Raw genomic sequence first — 19,183 nt, 5'->3', positions numbered from 1 at the left:
TATTTTTATTGAATTTTTTCCTCGTTTATGTTGAGCCTGCAATTTACAGCCAAAGTAGGCGAGCCACTGGGTTCTGTGGAACCCTTACAAATTTTTATATGTGAGATTACCATCATGTTTGTGTCCACATGTGTTACATGTATTGAAATTGCAGATCTTTCAACTGTTTGAGACGGGGCCATTCTTGTTACTTTGACACATCTAGTTTCCGAAATTGAGTTATATTTCTTGTTTGTATATTAAAGCAAAGAATACTGATATGACAGGAGATGTGTAAACTATTATATAAAGTATTGTACAATAGCAGGAAAACTTCAATTTCATAGTATTGCACCAAAGCAAGCAATCTTCAATTGCACAGTATTGCACAATTGCAAGAATTCTTCAAATGAAAGTAAATACAAATATTTTTACCCAATTCATTTTTTTTTAAAGATGTTTCACCACATTTATTTTTTGTGAGAAACCTATATATTATGTCAAAAATTTGATCGCAATCTAGATTCAGACAGTATCAAGCTTGAATGTTGTGTCCAAACTTGCAAACTGTTCAGGGTTCAACTACTGCAGGCGTATCAGGCTGCACTCAGCGAAGCTATTAATTAACAAACATCACTAAGATCCTTTTACTTTTCTGTATTTTCAGACAAAACGACAAAAAAAGCAAGAAAATGATTGGTATACTATGTATAGTGAGAGAGTTTGTAGACTTTGTAGGTCTGTGTCCGTATGATCCTTCGGTTAGACCATGTGATGAGCTAGAGAGGTCACCCCAGGTTCAAGGTTTGTGTCGTGATGTTCCTTCCCCTGTGGTAGAGTCTCCTGAGCTACTAAGGGCTGCTGACCCGGAGCAGTGTTTGGTGGAAGCACCCCGTGTTGCCTTGTTTTCAGCAATGCCATTTGAGGTAGAAGTCATTTCTACTTTGGATGACACTGTTGAAAATGATACAGCGGTGTTTGAGGAGGTAGAGGAACATGAGTTGGTTTTCGATACAGATGATGCTGACCTTTTCTCAACCTGGGATGAGGAGCAGCAGCAGGCTGATGAGTGGTGGGAGGATCTGGAAAGGAGGGTTATTGAGGTATCAGAGGAGGTGGAGGCCCTATCCGAGGATTATAGTGAGGTAAAACAAAGGTTGGAGAGTGATGATGAGACTCTGCAGATGTTTGGCGCAAACTTGGAAAGTGAGGGTCGAAATCTGCAGATGCAGTATGTAATCTCCAGGGTTTTACCTTGCTGTAGTCCTGTGGGTTTAGAAGAAGGTGTAAGTGATGTGGAGGAGCTGTCTCTGGAGGATGACGAGGTCTTTACTGATGAGCATGATAGAGTTGTGGTTTGGGACGAGGAAGGCAGAGCAGCTATGAGGAGAGTTTGGTTCAGGAGGCATTTCATGAAGAGTCATTGTCTGAATGGTTTTTGGAGGACCTTTAGAGGGTACAGTTTGAGGTGTCGGATGTTTCAGCTTAGTATTGTATGTCGTTGAGAGGAGTATAGGTTAAATTTGTATTTTTGTTAGTTTTGTCCCTTTTAGCCAGTTGCCCCCAGATTACCTGACAAGTAATAAATGAATGATTGATGGTATTGATTGATTGATTGGTTGGTTGATGTTTTATTGATGATTGTATCTTGAACACTTCATTGACAGTTTGGTCTTTTAATAGGTCATAACAGGTTAGGAATTCTCTGGCAAAAATGAAAACTATAAAAAGATATGAGTAAACCTGCCCTTAGTCTTACTCCCCGAGTTTCCCAATTCCTGTTCAGTCTTGTCCCAAACCCCAAGTACTCTACCCGTACTTTCTTTGTATATATGTATATATATGTAAATAAAAGCATGATTGTTTAATTCAATTTTTATTTAAGTCCGACATTGTATGTTACCAAAGGTAAATGTACAATGTTGTTGTAGTATGTTATCATCATTAGGATATCAGAGACCTTCATATGTACAGTAATCATAGAAATAGGGTATTAATTTTGTACAGTATTTTGGTGGGAATTCAGGATTTTACTATACCCAAGGTAAAACTTGTAAATATCACATGACATCATCATTGAACTCAACACATCTGACTTTATCAGTAACTGACACCTTCAAATTTGATATGGATCAGATTTTGAAAACAAAACACAGAAGAAATTTGGTACCGATCATCAACCTTGTCAGTCAACATTTTTTGGAGTTGTTTCCCTTTTAATGACCTTTTTTTTACCATATTTTGGACATATACTATTTATAGATAGAAAAAACTATGGATTATAAATAGATAGAAAAAACTAGAATATAGAGAGAGAAAAATTTAGAAACTATATTATAGAGAGAGAAAAATTTAAAAACTATATTATAGAGAGATAGAATAAAAACTATATTATAGAGAGAGAAAAATTTGAAAAGAATTTAAAAATTATCAGCAAGACAAGATCTGTTTTGTGGGATAAAACCAACTATATAGAAGATGTAGAGACGAATGTACAACTGAAACGAATCAGTAAATCACTGAGATCAGAAAAGTTTCAAATTCCCAAGGTCTTAGAAATAAGATTTAGAAAGGTCAGATGCTTATGGTTGCCATCTTACAATATCTTTTTCTTTTTGATAAACATGACTTGTTTTAATTTGGATTTTTTCTAAACTTTTTTGTAAAATGTAAAATAAAATAACACCTTTCCTGGAAACCTGGTAAATGTAACTTCTTGTTTAATCATCCCTCCATGTCTGGTACATCAATATTAAACCATTTTATTCACAAAGTATCAAGAACTAACCTGGGTGGGATAACTAACATGATACTTCCTAAATAGGTTGTCTGGAAGATGTGTGAATGAATGAATGAATGAACGAGACAATAATAGAGAGCAGAGAGACAGATATCTTAAGGGTATTATGTACTGTTCTGTGGAGGGACGTTATTTAGGAATGTTTATAATTCTAGTAATTTTCAGAACAGTTTGGTATTTCTGAGCTACGAAAAATTTACTATTAAAGAAAAATTGGTTAATGTCAATTAAATTTAGAGTCAGATTAAATGTATAACTGTTCCAATAGATTTTAAAGTCAATATTAATGAATTTATTCAATTTTTGTTTTGTCTGGCTTTCATAATTCTTTTATTTTTTTTAATTTTCATAACTTTTTTCTTCAGACCAGTTGTTTATAAAAATTTTACAACATTCAAATTTTTGTTTTTATTTTAGTATAGATGCTGTATTATGAACATCCTTCTGAAGGGCATGACTCTGACCTTGACATCCTTGATCAACCTTGAGGGTCTCCTCTTTGAATATGACCTTAAAAATCATTCCATAGTGCCATATCTATTTGCATAGACTTCATGGTAAATTAAAAAAGGGGGAATCTATAAAACCTGGTTAAGTCAAATGGTCCACTCCATTATGACAACCTGAACAAATTGAAAACCGGTGGTATTTGCCTTACTTGTTTCTTTTTATTGACATAATTGGTTAACATTACAATAATTACGATGGAGGAGCCAAAATTGGGTAAACATACAACACAACTGACTTAAAAATTCACACACTAAAAATTCACATACAAAAAAATTCACACACTAAAAATTCACACACTAAAAATTCACACACAAAGACAGTCACCAACAAAAAAAGTTCTTGGAGTTGCAGTATATAGTAAAACAAAATGACATACACTGGTAAAAAAATAAAATTTCCTACAGATGGCGCAGTAGATACCTCTGCTTTATCTGACTGCATGACGTCCATACTCGTTTTATTTTAGAACTCACAATTGTCCAGTGAAGGTTATAGTTGTAGAGGTGTTTAGATCTCTTGTAAGTACAAGTTTCAGTACTTATCTGTCACTAGTAATACCGAGAATAAATGTCACTACAACTGAGCTTTTCCTGCATACGATTGGTTTCCTCACATTACTTGGTATTTTATGCAAAAGTCTACTTTTTTAATATTTTGGTCTGTAGTTTTTTCCCTGAAAGTTAAAAGTAACATTTCATTGAGATATTTTATTGGGACTGATTCAAACACAAAACATTGTAGATTTGTGATAAAAAAAATTATTTCATGTTTATTATAATTAATATCAAAAGTAACCTGCAATATATTTAATTTTAATTTGAAGTAATGTGTTGGAAAGATGGTCTCTGATAATTTAATGGTGACAAACATTCTACTTTTATAAAAAAAAAAAAAAAAAAAAAAAAAAAAAAAAAAAATACACTGTAATATCTATGCATAATAATTAATAGTTTTTTTTCAGGTATTTTAATCCTTTCTTCAGTTTAATTTCAGAATGTTTCTGATAGACTGGATAGTGGTTGAGAAACACAGAACATCTTCCCGATTTTGATGAAATCGAGATGAAGTAATGGATACATTATTTTCATGGGAAGGCAGAATTAAATTATGTCGTGATGGAAGTAATGGATACATTATTTTTATGGGAAGGCGGAATTGAATTATGTCGTGATGGAAGTAATGGATACATTATTTTCATGGGAAGGCGGAATTGAATTATGTCGTGATGGAAGTAATGGATACATTATTTTCATGGGAAGGCGGAATTGAATTATGTCGTGATGGAAGTAATGGATACATTATTTTCATGGGAAGGCGGAATTGAATTATGTCGTGATGGAAGTAATGGATACATTATTTTCATGGGAAGGCCGAATTGAATTATGTCGTGATGGAAGTAATGGCCGATACATTATTTTTACGGGAATTTTCCTTTTTAAATATTTTAAATAAAAACATCAAAATTTATTTAATTTTAACGATAAAAACAAAAGATTTTAGATTTCAAACAAAATTTAGCAATATTTTTTTTTCTTTATTAAATTTCAAACAAATCACTAAAATTTATTAAAGAAGCATTAAAATATATCCAAGTAATTGTTGAGTAAAAATGCTTTTTTAAAGTAATTATCTTTTTCTGAATTAAAATAACTGTTAATTTTTTCCAAATTTGAATAAATAACCATTCCATTTCCTAAATTTAGATATCAAAGTTTAGCTCACAATAACTAAATTAGTTTGAAAATTTTAATGTTTCACTGAGATTTGGACTTCCAACAACTTGAATTTAACAATATTATAGCGTCTGATTGCAACATGAATACATTACTTACTTTTTTTTAAAATTGTTTAAAAATTGAACACTAGCAAGTCAGTAGAACATTACCTATAAACTAGACATGAAACCCAATCACCATACCCCATCACTATACCCCATCACTATACCTAATCACCAAACCCAATCACTATACCCCATCACTATACCCATCACCAAACCCAATCACTATACCCCATCACTATACCCAATCACCATACCCAATCACAAAATGGATAGAATAAAAGGTAAAGGTTATACTGGCTTGCTGATGCTTTCTTCTTCGTTTTCTTTAATTATCCCCTCGACCCACATAGTAACAGCTTTATATATAGTTGACCTGGGACTGAGCTTTGGAGCAGCTTGGGTGGAATAAGGCAACATCCAGGAACTGGAATTTAAGAGCTCAGAGGTCTTGGAGGAGAAGCCTAGGGGTCGGATGAAAGGGAGAGTGAGACTCCAAACACTTGTATTTAAGGGCAACAGGGTAGGGGATAATTAACCCAAAACAAGTCCAGGGACTTATTTTTAAGGGCATGGGGGTCGGGGAGTGTTATCCCATGGGGGTCCAGGAACTTGTTTTTAAGGGCTTGGGGGTCAGGGAGGATTACCACATGGGAGTCCAAGCACTTGTTTTTATGGGATTAGGGGTCGGGGAGGATTACCCCATGGGAGTCCAGGATCTTGTTTTTAAGGGATGGGGATTGGGGAGGGTTAACCCATGGGAGTCCAAGGACTTGTTTTTAAGGGATCCGGGTCAGGGAGGGTTACCCCATGAGAGTCCATGCAGGGACTTGTTTTTAAGGGATAGGGGTCGGGAAGGGTTACCCCATGGGAATCCAGGGACTTATTTTAAGGGTTTTTTGGTCAGGGAGGGTTACCCCATGGAAATCCAGGGACTTGTTTTAAGGGCTTTGGGTCGGGGAGGGTTACTCCATGGGAGTCAGGGACTTGTTTTTAATGGTTTTTGGGTCAGGGAGGATTACCCCATGGAAATCCAGGGAGGATTACCCCATGGAAATCCAGGGACTTGTTTTTAAGGGCTTGGGGTAGGGGAGGGTTAACCCATGAGAGTCCAGTCTATTTGAGGACTTGGAGGTTGGGGAGGGCTACTCCATGGCCTAGTGTAATAGAGAGTTGCTGGGTAAGGAGGGGAAGTAAGTAATGTGTTGGTGTTGTAATTTCACACTGTTCTGATACTGTTTAGTTGCTTTAAAGTTTGTGAAGTACAAATAACCCTGTACTTTTGGATGAAATGCATTATAAATTTCAAAATAATGAACACTTTCGTTTTTGAATTTAAATACATATCACTTTCTTTTCCGGATTTTAAAGAAATAACACTTTCTTTTCTGAATTAAAATAAATAACACTTTCATTTCTGGATTTAAATAAATAACAATTCCTTTTCTTAAGTTTTTAGATAAATAACCATTCCTTTTTCTAAATTTAAATAAATAAACCTTCCTTTTTAAAAATTTAAATAAATAATCCTTCCTTTTTTAAAATATATAAATAAATAAACCTTACTTTTTATTAGATTTGAATAAATAACCATTTCTTTTTTTAAATTTGAATAAATAACAATTTCTTTTTTTAAATTTGAATAAATCACAATTTCTTTTTCTTATAATTTAAATAAATAAACCTTTTTTCTAAATTTGAAATAATGACCCCTTTTTTTTTGTGTGCTGGTGGTGTTGCCACAGGTTTGTGTATGCGTCTAGTGTGGTTGGGAGTCATAGACTCTTACACTGCCGCTGGATAGCTTATATTCATAGGTGAAAAGAAAGCTGAGTGCGTAAGTCTTTCCTTCCAGTACATAGCCTCTACACTAACAAGACTTCTACAGTGCCTCCCCGTGACAGCACATGGTAACTAGGATCTAGTGTCCTAGGCTTTACTGTAGAGGATCTCGGAGTAGCAAGGTCCCTAGAGATAAAGTGTGTAGGCTGATCGACATGCGGACATCCCTACACTCATCAACCTTGCCCCAGTTATGGGTTAAATAGCCCACTGAATGATGGTCATCAGCCTTCAAAGGATGTCTAGGAGAAGAAAACTCTGATATGAAATTTTTGGTAGATTTGACTCTTCAGCCTTGGTCTGCAATTGATCTAAATGAAATAAAGCTTGAGTAAATATTCTCTGGTTCTTCAGGTTTGGGATTGAATCGAGATATGCCAACAACCTATCCTTGTAAAAAGGAAGAATGATTATATACTGATTAATCTACCAGATGAGGAACATCACAACTGGGTCTGCATGAAGCTTTAACATTCAAAAGACAAGGTAAATATGCATCAGGTACATGTAGTAGATGTCTAGTCATTTCATTTCAGCATCTATGATTTTGATGTACAAGTTCGCATTTTAGTGTAGAAAAGGGATAAATTTCTAAGGGAGAAATCTGACACTAACCAGAAAACCAGATTGAGTAACTAACCCAATAAAATAGAGAATTTTAAAAACATTGGTGCTCCTGCTCCTGAAAGAAAAGCAAGGGTACAGTTCCTGTTCCACAGGTCACAATTAACAGTTATGACCAAAATACGTATTACATACATTATGTAAATACTTTACATTTAATTATAATATTATAATGTTATAAATGAAAATGCTGTATTTACTAAAAATACTAAAATAAAATTCAATGTATTGAAAACTCACCACACTATTCTCTATCACTCTCTTTCTCTTTCTATATATCTTCCTCTCTCTCTTTCCGGTGTTCAAACTGCTCTTCTTATATTTGTATTTAAAAAAAAAATTGCTTCCTATTATTGAAAGATGTATTGATTAGATAATATCTATAGGTTTATATATTATATATTGCAATAATATTTGTGTATCATCACATACATCTAAACAATTACATGTATATTCATAGCAATTTGATATTTACACCTGGCCCATTGGACCTATATGTCACTTTAGCAAAAGTATATCTTATTTATCTGTATTAACTGCTATGATTAGATGTTGATAAAATTGACTAAATTTCATATACATGTATAAATATCGAAATAAGATGTGGTAATTAATTGTCAATGAGACAACTGACTCCACCAGAGACTAAAAGATATACAAGTTAACAACTATTGGTCAACATACGGCCTTCAATAAGTGTTTATACTACCATCACAGTTAAGGATTCATTTTTTTTTCAGTTAACCTGGATATTATTAAAGTAAAATCTAAGGAAAGTAGGACCTGGATGTAAAATAATATCAACTTTAAGGTATGTATGTTGACGGTAACAAAATCCTTGTTTCAAGGTAACATTAAAGACAATGGAAGGTTCTAGTTTATTGCTTCCATAATAATATAATACCTAATTACAGATATAGAAATATGAAGATGTGGTATGATTGCAATTTGGAAAACTCTCCAAAAAACCAAATGACATATAAATTAACAGCTATAGGTCACAATTCTGCCTTCAAAAATGAGTAAAACCCATACCACATACATGTTACGTTAGCTATAAATTGGCCAAAAAATGAAAATTGTAAAAAAATTCAGTCGAGAAAACAAACTGCCTAATTCATGTCCAAAATAATGAACAAAACAAATATGTTACACAGCAACAAACATTAACCACTGAATAACAGGCACATACAGAGTGTGGCAGGGTTAAACTAGTTTGAAGGCATATTGTCCTTATCCATCAAATCTTTGGTTGAATGAAAATTTTTAATCCATGGTGCCGGAAAAAATTGACATGTTTATTTTAAACAAATCTGAAGCAAAATGTAAGTACAATGGTGGCATTTCATACTTAAGATGCCATAAGATTTGATACAATTGTGAACTGCTTTATATGAAGAATTTCTTCAGCCTCTGTCTCCTGATTACTCCATATATGGATAAAATGTAAATATCTTCTGACATCAACATTATATATAATTTTTTGTGAATTTTAGTTAACACGTTTTGAATGAAATTTTATTTTCTATTTGTAGACAAAGCGTGCTTGTTAATTTAAAAATCAACTGAAGCAGAAGAATGGATTCTGTTGATCTGAGGAACTTGGAAACACTAATTGACAAAAAAATATGTAGTTATACAATTTGTTTAAAGAGAGAGATAGAAAGAGGGGGAGAGCCAGTTGTAAAGATTTATTCTTTTAAACCAGATATGTTGATTACTTTCGAGTATCACAGGCCTACAGTTCCCCCTGAATAGTCTTAATTAATACATGTACTAGGTGTTTAATGTAAGACTTTGATGGGACTTGTGAGAACAACCAGCTGCCATTGGTTAAAATTTATTTTTATGCCCTTTTAGTTGGGGGGGGGGGAGCATATTGTTTTACTCCTGTTCTAACTTCCTATACTGTCCTATTATGAGTAAATAAATATAAGAAGATGTGAAATGTTGACAATGAGACAACTCTTCGTCAAAATCACTACAGATAATTCCAGATAACTACTCCTAGAGTTTAATGAGTTATCTCCTATATTTGAAGGTACTTTTGGTAACAGTATTTCGTGATAAGGCTGATGCAAATAGGAGACAACTCTTAATTTTTTTATGAAAAGATTTTAACTTGTTTTTGAATTTAACAAACTGAGCATAAGTTGTGAGAAATGGAAACTAGCAGGCTGAGATTTAGGGTTAAGGGGAGGGAATACACTGCTTACAATGCTTATCTCTTCATATGAGCTAGTTTGTTCACTGCATGGAAGGCCTGCAATAAATAAGAATGTATTGGTTTACTTATAATTGTTATATATTTTATGTTAGATATGCTATATCAGATGTAAATAAAGTAAGATGACAGTATCATTTAGAGCTCTGTGAATAAAACCAGCTTGTAAACATAAGTCTAGATAATGCATTACGCGGTAAGTGGTTTGGTCTGACATGGTGATTTCAAATTATATTTACGTTATCATCATCTCCAAAGTGTTTCCATTCTCAATTTAATCTGATATTAAACGCCCCTTCCTCACAATCATGACTTCATTTTTAAGTTTAATGAGTTATCTCCCATATTTGTAGGTACTTTTGGTAATAGTATTTCATGATGCAAATAGGAGACAACTCTTATTTTTTGTAGAAAAGATTTTTTTAACTTGTTTATGAATTTAATGGTAAATCTTGTGACTTTGTAAATTTTTTCTCAGCTTTAAAACAATATCTAACACCCTGCCCATGAAATTGAATGTTGCTCCTCGTGATTTTAGCCATTGAATTCTTTTGCAATAGTTTAAAAGAAATGTCAAATAGTATTTCATAATGCATTTAAAAGAATGGTATATTTTATAGAATGCTAATATTGTTTTACTTGTATGTTTAGTAGTCACAAAAAAATGTAATATATTATTATTTGTTTTACTTTTTTCAAGTGGAATAGATTGTAAAGTTGAAATTTCTGTAACAATTAAACACCTATGATTCTTCCATACAATATGTATGAGGGTTTTCTAAAGCAGGGTGTATGTTTTTTTCAATATTACCATATTCTTATATCTTGGGTAACAGTATTATACAAGGAGATTGCTACATTAATCATTTCTCATTTTAATAAATAACATTAATTTGAACTTTTTTTTGTTTCTTTAAAATGATATTTAGAACAGCTTTTTAAAAATAAGCTTGTTTCAGTTATTTTGAGTTTTCATCCCTGGCTGGGTCAGACCACACAAGACTAAAAGCTGGTATTTGCTATGTATCTGCTTGGTACACAACATTTAGTAGCAATACATACTAAAGAGATTGGTTGGCTTGTAATAAAATATCTGGGTATATTGATTCCTTCAGAATAATATTTTAGTGTATAGTGATTCTATAGATATAAGAAGATGTGGTATGAGTGTCAATGAGACAACTCTCCATCTGCTGAATTATGTTTTGGGGTATGGTAATTCCTGTCGGTTTTGAGGTTCACTTTAAATTCAATGGTAATCATTTCGAATTGTTTTTTTCGCTTGTTTTTTTTTTTAACATAGATCAGGCCATAATGGTTTCTGCATTTGAAATTGTATCATGTTTTGTTATATTGGCCCCTTTTAAAACTTGCTTGCAGTGATCTTTTAACACCTACATCATGAAAGAAGTACCTTCTAATTTGTACTACTAGTACATAGTAATAACACTGTCTGTCATCTGACTCTTGTGTTACCTCAGATCAAGAATATCGTGACCTGTTATGTTTTGTGCACAGTATACCTTTAAAATGAAGGTACATTATCATCAGACAATAATCAACATTTGATAGTTATTTCAAAGCTATGTGGAGGTAATCTGACTAGCATTGGTATGACATAAAAGAAGAACCATATTGCATTAGATACCATAATCGTTTATTGGGAAAGACTGTACTTTGACATTTTCATAGCTTTCTTTTGGTTTTACTCTATTGTTGAATTACTGTCGCATTGTATTAACCCAAACGGTGACATATTCTTGGATCCTTTTGAAAACCTTCCAGGAAACCAACTAAAACTGGACTACTGAGTACATTTGTACTTTAATAAAAAAAAATATTTCACTTCTTACCACAGGAAACTTGGATGCAATGTTTTTATTTTAATTATTGTGGTAGGTTTTTCAGTAGTTATTTTATAAACATAACATATCAGTAATAGCATTGGATACTTGATTACATGTATGGGAAGTTAAGTCGCCATCTGTGTTGCGGGTTCACAGATACTATACCTTCCATTTAGGTATAGTAACGTCCCCACCATACATATCAAGTATCTGCTAATACTGATATAAACTGAGTGAGATAGATCACTCAGTTGGACCGTGACCAAGTCTGTTGACTTGGTCAGACCAAGGGTCAGACAACGACCGAGTCGTGGTCTAATCCTTTCCTTTGTACCATGCATGAACTGAGTGAGCTCGATCACTCAGTTCGATTTTACTTGGGGATGTTTTTAATTTTTATCCAAATTTTAATCAGGGATGTTTTAAAATTTTTATCCATATTTTAATCGGGGATGTTTTTAACTTTTTATCCAAATTCTAATCGGGAATGTTTTAAATTTTTATCCATATTTTAATTGGGGATGTTTTTAAATTTTTTCCATATTTTAATTGGGGATGTTTTTAATTTTATCCAAATTTTAATCGGGGATGTTTTAAATTTTTATCCATATTTTAATTGGGGATGTTTTTAATTTTTATCCAAATTTTAATTTGGAATGTTTTTAATTTTTATCCATATTTTAATTGGGATGTTTTAATTTGTTAACTGGGTCAGGTTTTTTTTATATTGGCTGTATAAGTCATGCTTTAGTCAAATCAGAGACTCTAAAATTGGTACTCCAAAAGGAAGAGACTGGTGGTCACTGCGGCCATTTGTTTCGGTGAACTAGCACCTTAAAGTCCAGATAACCCACAGGCCAGCTGGCTAGTACATCAGCAGACAGGTACGTTTGTACCATTTGGCATTTTTTAAACTTTTGGCAATTTTTAATTTAGACTATTTTCTTTCATTTATTTTAAAATATTTTTTACACCTTTTGATTAAATATATATATTTTGGCTTCAAAATGGTTATCCAAGGATAATTTCTTTAATTAAAATTTACATCACACATTTTGGCTTATTGTAACTTTGGCTGTTACCTTAATTTTCAAAATAATGATAACCATTTAACATTGAAATAAAAACTACAACTCCAAATTGGCTCAATATTAAAAAAAATAATGTATATGTTGAAAAGTTTAGATCTTCTTTTCAGTATTGATTTTTTTCATTCTTCCATGCCTGGTACTTCATGATTAAAATCTTTTCATCAACTAACACATTTTCATGGGGATATTTAACACACAGTGTAGGCTAACATAGGTGGTTAAGGTTGGTATGGATATGAGAGAAATGGAGGAAGGGTGAGGGTAAATAATGAGAGTGGTATGTATGGATATATGTTCTATAGGGAGAAAAAGGAAAATTGAGTAGATGAGGGTAATATTGAGAGTTGTATGTAAAGTAGTTGGGGACAGAATGTTAATTTCTTTATAAGGGCTTGATGTACTGGTCTAATGGAAGTGCAGTTTTCTTTTTTCTCTTGTGTAGTTCTTATTTTCTTAAAAAATCTGGAGTAAACATTTTAACTTCTTAAAGTACTGCTGTCAAAAATTAACAAGTTAACAGCCTTTTTTGTTACTGATTATGTGCTGCTTATATATAAACATTGTAGCACTTCTCAGTGACTTGATAGGGTTGCAGCTTTTCATCAATTTTAACAGCATTATCTTCCAGTTATAGATGTAGTGATTAGCATGAATGTTTCTTTTATTTCTGATAAAATTTGCTTTCCAGTCTCATATAAATTTCTTGGTCTTATGTTTCTTCTGTATCTTTGTTGTCATGCATGTTTGTAGTTCATTATCATCATATGCGTTTTATCAGTCTTAGAATGCTGAAATTGTGTGTAGGATGTAGATCACAAGCAAAACACAAAATGGGTCACTAAGCCGTTCTATAATGGCATACATCATTTTATATCCAAGCCTCTTTTTTAAAACAGCCTCAGGACTCCTGTCAGTGTTTGAAGCACAGCAAAGTGGAACTAGACTCTAAAATTGGTATATACTGGTTCTTACACTAAGCATGCTGATGTTTGGCATCGAAATATTGAGTCTGGGATAGGGTGATGACACATTTCACATTTCCATTAGGGGACGGCCATTTGATATTCTGGGGGGGGGGGGGGGGGCAGAAGGATTTTGAAAATAAATAACTCAGCCTTGATAATCACAAAAATAAATGGTTTGTTCTGCGGTAGTTTGAAAATAAATTACCTGACTTGCAATGTATAGAAAATAAATAACTCAGCAGGTCTAATCGAAAGTATGAGATGACACCAGATTCTTCATTAATTCAACTTTTTTCCCAAAAAAAATCGGAAAACACTTCCCAAATTTTTTAATAACAAAAGTATAAATATTATTTAAACATACTTGCAATGTCTGAAAATTGGTTTCATTTAACTTGAGGTATATTGTCTTAGGAAACTTTACCTCACTTTTATTTGAACAGGGCCGTGAATACATGTAGGAAATTTCAAAACCAAACGCTTGTCTCCATATCAAATTGTGTTCACAGCCTTGCAAGAAGAAAGTTCTGTTTTCCCTCAGACTTAAAGCCCTGATTTTTCGGGATCAATGTTTCTTATTTATTTGTCTTGTGTTCATTGATTGCCCTTCTGTATTCTGTTATTGTTGCATTCTTTTTGTAATCTAGTATTTTTTTTTATAAAGTTGATCATGAGTTTAAAAAAAAACAGCAACCACAGACATTACTATGTAAATTCCATTTTTGCTTTATAATGCACATTGGTCTTTTGATGTTGTCCCTAGAAACTTCAATCTTACACTGCATTTATACATTTTGCTTTGAGACCAAAATATTGTCAAAAAATTATTAAAGACATTAGACATTAGACATTATTTTATTCGCACAAACACATTTACATTAAATGGTTATGGCATACAAAATTAAAACAATAAACTGACAATAGTTAAATTGATTATAACTATATTAGAGTGACAGTGGTATTCACAGCGAAGAAGAAAAAGGCTATAAATATCAACAGTTTACACATTGTTAATGTTCATAAACATACACATTGTTAATGTTCATAAACAATTATAAAAAAGAACACAAACAAAAATTAGGTTGCATATTAAACAAAGTTACACAGATGTTCTTAATAAAAGACAATCATTAATATACTTTATGGTGATTTTTATAATGACTGGTAGACTGCTATTTAAAAGTACAGTCAAATGATTTAATGTTATAGTGGACTGCAATTTAATAAAATTGAAATTAAGATTTTTATTAATATTTTGTATATAGGTATCCCTTAATGATTTATAGCATGGACAGATTGAGAAGAAATGGTATTCATCCTCAATTTCTTGTCTGTTACAGGATAAGCAAATGCGTTTATTTCTTTCAATGTTGGTATAACGCCCTCTTTCAATTGCTAGGGAATGCGCACTTAGTTTAAATTTACTGAAAACTGATCGGTCGGTTTTGAATTTACATATATCAATATATGGGGGCCTTTTTCTAATTCTTTTAGTATGACAAAAGAAATTTAATTTTTCACATTTATTGATAGAACAATTCATAATTTGATAAGCCTGGTCATAGATTCTTTGTTGGATACTATTTATGTGATATTTTAAATTAAAAGTATTAAAAGTGAGATGACCAAAACCTAATTTATTTAACCAGTCTTTTACAATGTTAACCCATTTACTTGTTTTCTCTACATTATTATATATTTTATGGACTAAAGTGTTAGGAGAGTTTACAATGTGGTTTAGAAATTTTATAGCTGAAAGGTGAATTTTAAAGTACAAAGGGATTCTGTTTGTCTCAGTTAAACAGGCTACATTTGTTGTTTTGCACTGTACTCCTAAAATTTCTTTAATAAATTTAATATGTAAATGTTCAAATGGATCTGAATCTTTGAACACTTGGCTTACACCCCAAACTTCACTTCCATAAAGAGTTATTGGAACAACTAAAGTATCAAATAATTTTTCAAGCATACTGCAGGAATTATCTAAAGAGACTGTTTTTTTAATTTTAAACCAAGCTTTTCTTCCTTTTTCCATAAGATTTTTTTTTGAATGATTTAAACTTCCTGAACAATTTATAGTTATTCCAAGGTAACAAATAGATTTAACAGTCTCAAGATGTTCTTTTTCTACTTTAAAATAATTACAATGAGATTTTCCATTAGAATTGAATATTATAATTTTTGATTTTTGTTTGTTAACATCAAGTTTCCATAGGGAACAAAATTTAGTTAACTCATTTAGTGCATTTTGTAGCCCTTCTTGGGTTTCAGACAATAAAATAATGTCATCTGCATATAATAATGATGTTAGTTTAACATCTCCTATAATAATTGGTTGAGTGTTTGCATGATCAAGGTCATTTACAAGGCCATTTATATAAATATTAAACAAAGTGGGGCTAAGTACATCCCCTTGTTTTACTCCGCAATTTGATATAAATTCATGGCTAATACCATTTTGAAATTTAATTCTGCATTTGTTGTCATTATACATTGATTGGATGACGTTAAAAAGTTTGCCTGGAAGTCTGTTTTGGAGTAGAATGTAGAATAAACCCTCCCTCCAGACAGTATCAAAGGCTTTTCGCAGATCTATAAATGCTGCAAAAATTTTCTTTTTTTTAGTTTTATATTTGTCTACAATAGACTTTAATGAGAATATATGATCTGCTGTTCTAGCTTTTTCTTTGAAGCCAATCTGATTTTCACTTATCAAATTATTGGTGTTAATAAACTTCATAAGTCTAGTGTGTATAATTTTATTGAATAATTTTCCCAAATTAGAAGTCAATGAGATACCTCTATAATTAGAGGGGTCAGATTTGTTCCCCTTTTTATGAATTAAAGTAATCAGACTTTTGTTCCATAATTTTGGGAAGCTGCCTTTCATAAATACTAGGTTAAAAAGTTTTAATAGGGGTTCTAATAATACTGGCATACCGCATTTAATCATTTCGTTAGAAATTAAGTCTTCAGCTGATGATTTACCATTTTTAAGTGTTTTAACTGCATTTAAAATTTCAGCTGGCTGAATGTGTTTATTAAATTCGTTGTCAGAGTTGCATGTATTTAGTGTCTTTTTTAAGGCTGTTAATTTTTCAATAATTATGTCATGGAATTTATTGTTTTGGATATTAGAAGTACTGTTCATTTTTTTAAAGTAGTTTATAAATAATTCTTGATCAAAATTGTTTTCCTCTTTTATTTCTGAAAGAGAACTTAATTTGTTAAGTAAATTCCAAAATGTCTTTGGGTCTTTTTTCATATTTAGTGAAATTTGGTCACAGATTTGACTCTTGTAATTTCTTTCTTCTTGTTTACACCTTCTTCTTAATTTAGATTTGAATGAGTAAAATGATTTTCTATAGGATCCATTGTCTGGAAACTTATTTACAAGTAAACAGTACTTTTTAACTGTAGTATGGAGGTCATGACAAGAGTCTGAGAACCATGGTTTTTTATTTTTCTTAATAGGCCTATTCATGATTTTCTTTTGAACAAATTTAGTGGATAAAAGTGCTGTATCACACAAAATAGCGTTGAATTTTTCAACAGCTGAATTACAATCAATCTGTTTATCATTTACAAATTCATCTAGTCTTTGTTTTACATGTGAGTTTTGAATGTTTGTAGTATAACAATCAATTGCTTTGTTATCCCAAATAAATTTACCAGGGAGAGGATCTAATTTTGTCTCTATAGTTTTACATTTGTGAAAGCAAGTAAGTAAAGAGCAACTGATAGGACAGTGATCTGATATTGGCGTAAAATCACTAACTTTAAAGTTTCCTATGCATTGTAATAAATTAGAAGACACAAGTGTATAGTCTACAAGACTGGAACCATTATATGTTATACATGTACATTTGCCCAAAGGGTCTCCAATAGTTCTTCCGTTCAGTATTCTGAGTCCGGATTCTTTACATAAATCAATTAATAACTTTCCACTCTTATTTGCAGATTTTGAATCAAGATTATTTCTTAAACTATGTGAGTCAATTGAATAATCATTGTCTTTTGATTTTGGGAATTTTGCTTCATCAGAGATAACAAAATCTGGAATAGTATTGGTGTATGCATTAAAATCACCTTGAATTACAATATCTCCGAGTTGACTATAGTGCTCAATATTTCTTAGCAACTTTGAATAAACTTCATTTATATCTTCTGTACAACCAGAAGAATATTCTGGTGAAAAATATACTGTAGCCATAAAAATATCATTCTTAAGATTAAAAAAATGTTTATCTAGTTTAACCCATACAGCATTATTATGAGTACAAGTTAGTTTGGATATACCTTTATATATAGAACTTCTGACATACAGAGAAATACCACCAGAACCACGTCTGGCTCTTTTATGTTTTTTCCTGGTACTATTACATATAAAATCAAATCCAGGAATATTATCAACAGGTTTACCACTGTCACTCCAAGTTTCAACAAGACTAATAATATGCATTTTTGATACAAAATTTACAAATGCATGATCAGAAATTTTTTCTGAATTTAAACCTTGAATATTCCACATGCCAATGTTAAGGTTATATTCAGTAGAACTAAATTTTGGCATTATTTTAGTAAAATGATTTAAAGTATAAGTTAAAAGGACAAAATTGGAGTTGATTTTGGATGATCCTTTGTCAAGGAATTGATAATTTCAAAATTACAATGAATTAAATGATCCATTTTTTGTATTTTTACTATAAATGGTTAATAGAAGTTTCTTTCTTTTTATGATTTATCATATAACATAAAAATGGGGGGGGAAAAAAAATCTTTTCCTTTTATAAACAATATAGAATGGAAACAATGGTGTTTTTTTTCCTCTTTCTTATTTATACTATGAATATTCATACTTTATATATATATATATTTGAAAAGAACAAATAAAAACAACAACAAAAAAAAACAAACCCCAAAAACATTGATTTTTAGTCATATCTTGACTTATCAGGCAAATAAGTACACCAAATTACAATTGTTTTTCAACTATAACATGTATAGTTTTTGATATCTAATTAATAATACTGATTGTACCAAATGTTTACGGATAATTTGAAAAGCCATTTTGGTTACTTGGTTGGTTAAATTGGCCCCATGGCCACGGATAAAACGGCAAAGGCGGTAAGTTGACTGGTGGTGCTTGCAGGAATGGCGTCCTATGTAGATTATTGTTCATGTTGAATGTTGTTGTTTGTGGAAACGGTTGTCGTTGACTAGTATTCATGTTGAATTGTTGTGGTTGTGGAAACGGTGGTCGTTCTTGACTATTGTTCATGTTGAATGGTTGTGATTGCGGAAACCGTGGTGATTGTGGAAACTCTGGTTGGAGTTGAATATTGTTAACTCGGTTGTTATTATAATTTTTGTATCTTTCGTTTGTTAGACGATCCTCATGTGTTGAGTATTGGTTATATTGGTGGTCATAACGTCTAGTAGTTTGATTGGGTTGATCCCTTTGTCTTGTGGTTGACTTGTACGGTTGTGATGAATTGGTTTTCGAGGGTGTAATGTTCATACC

General features: G+C 31.9%; 1 long non-coding RNA gene across 1 annotated transcript; it reads left to right on the top strand.

Moving 5' to 3' along the window:
• The first annotated feature begins 6,783 nt into the window (after positions 1-6,783).
• Positions 6,784-9,424, top strand: LOC143056631 (uncharacterized). Its single transcript, XR_012972430.1, has 3 exons — positions 6,784-7,394; positions 8,273-8,343; positions 9,068-9,424. It is a non-coding gene; the product is annotated as an uncharacterized LOC143056631 (long non-coding RNA).
• Positions 9,425-19,183: the final 9,759 nt, after the last annotated feature.

Source organism: Mytilus galloprovincialis, chromosome 13 (assembly GCF_965363235.1).
Source record: "Mytilus galloprovincialis chromosome 13, xbMytGall1.hap1.1, whole genome shotgun sequence".
Classification (NCBI taxonomy): Eukaryota; Metazoa; Mollusca; class Bivalvia; order Mytilida; family Mytilidae; genus Mytilus; species Mytilus galloprovincialis.
Note: the sequence above shows the minus strand (reverse complement) of the source record. Positions and strands in the feature narration are given on the sequence as shown.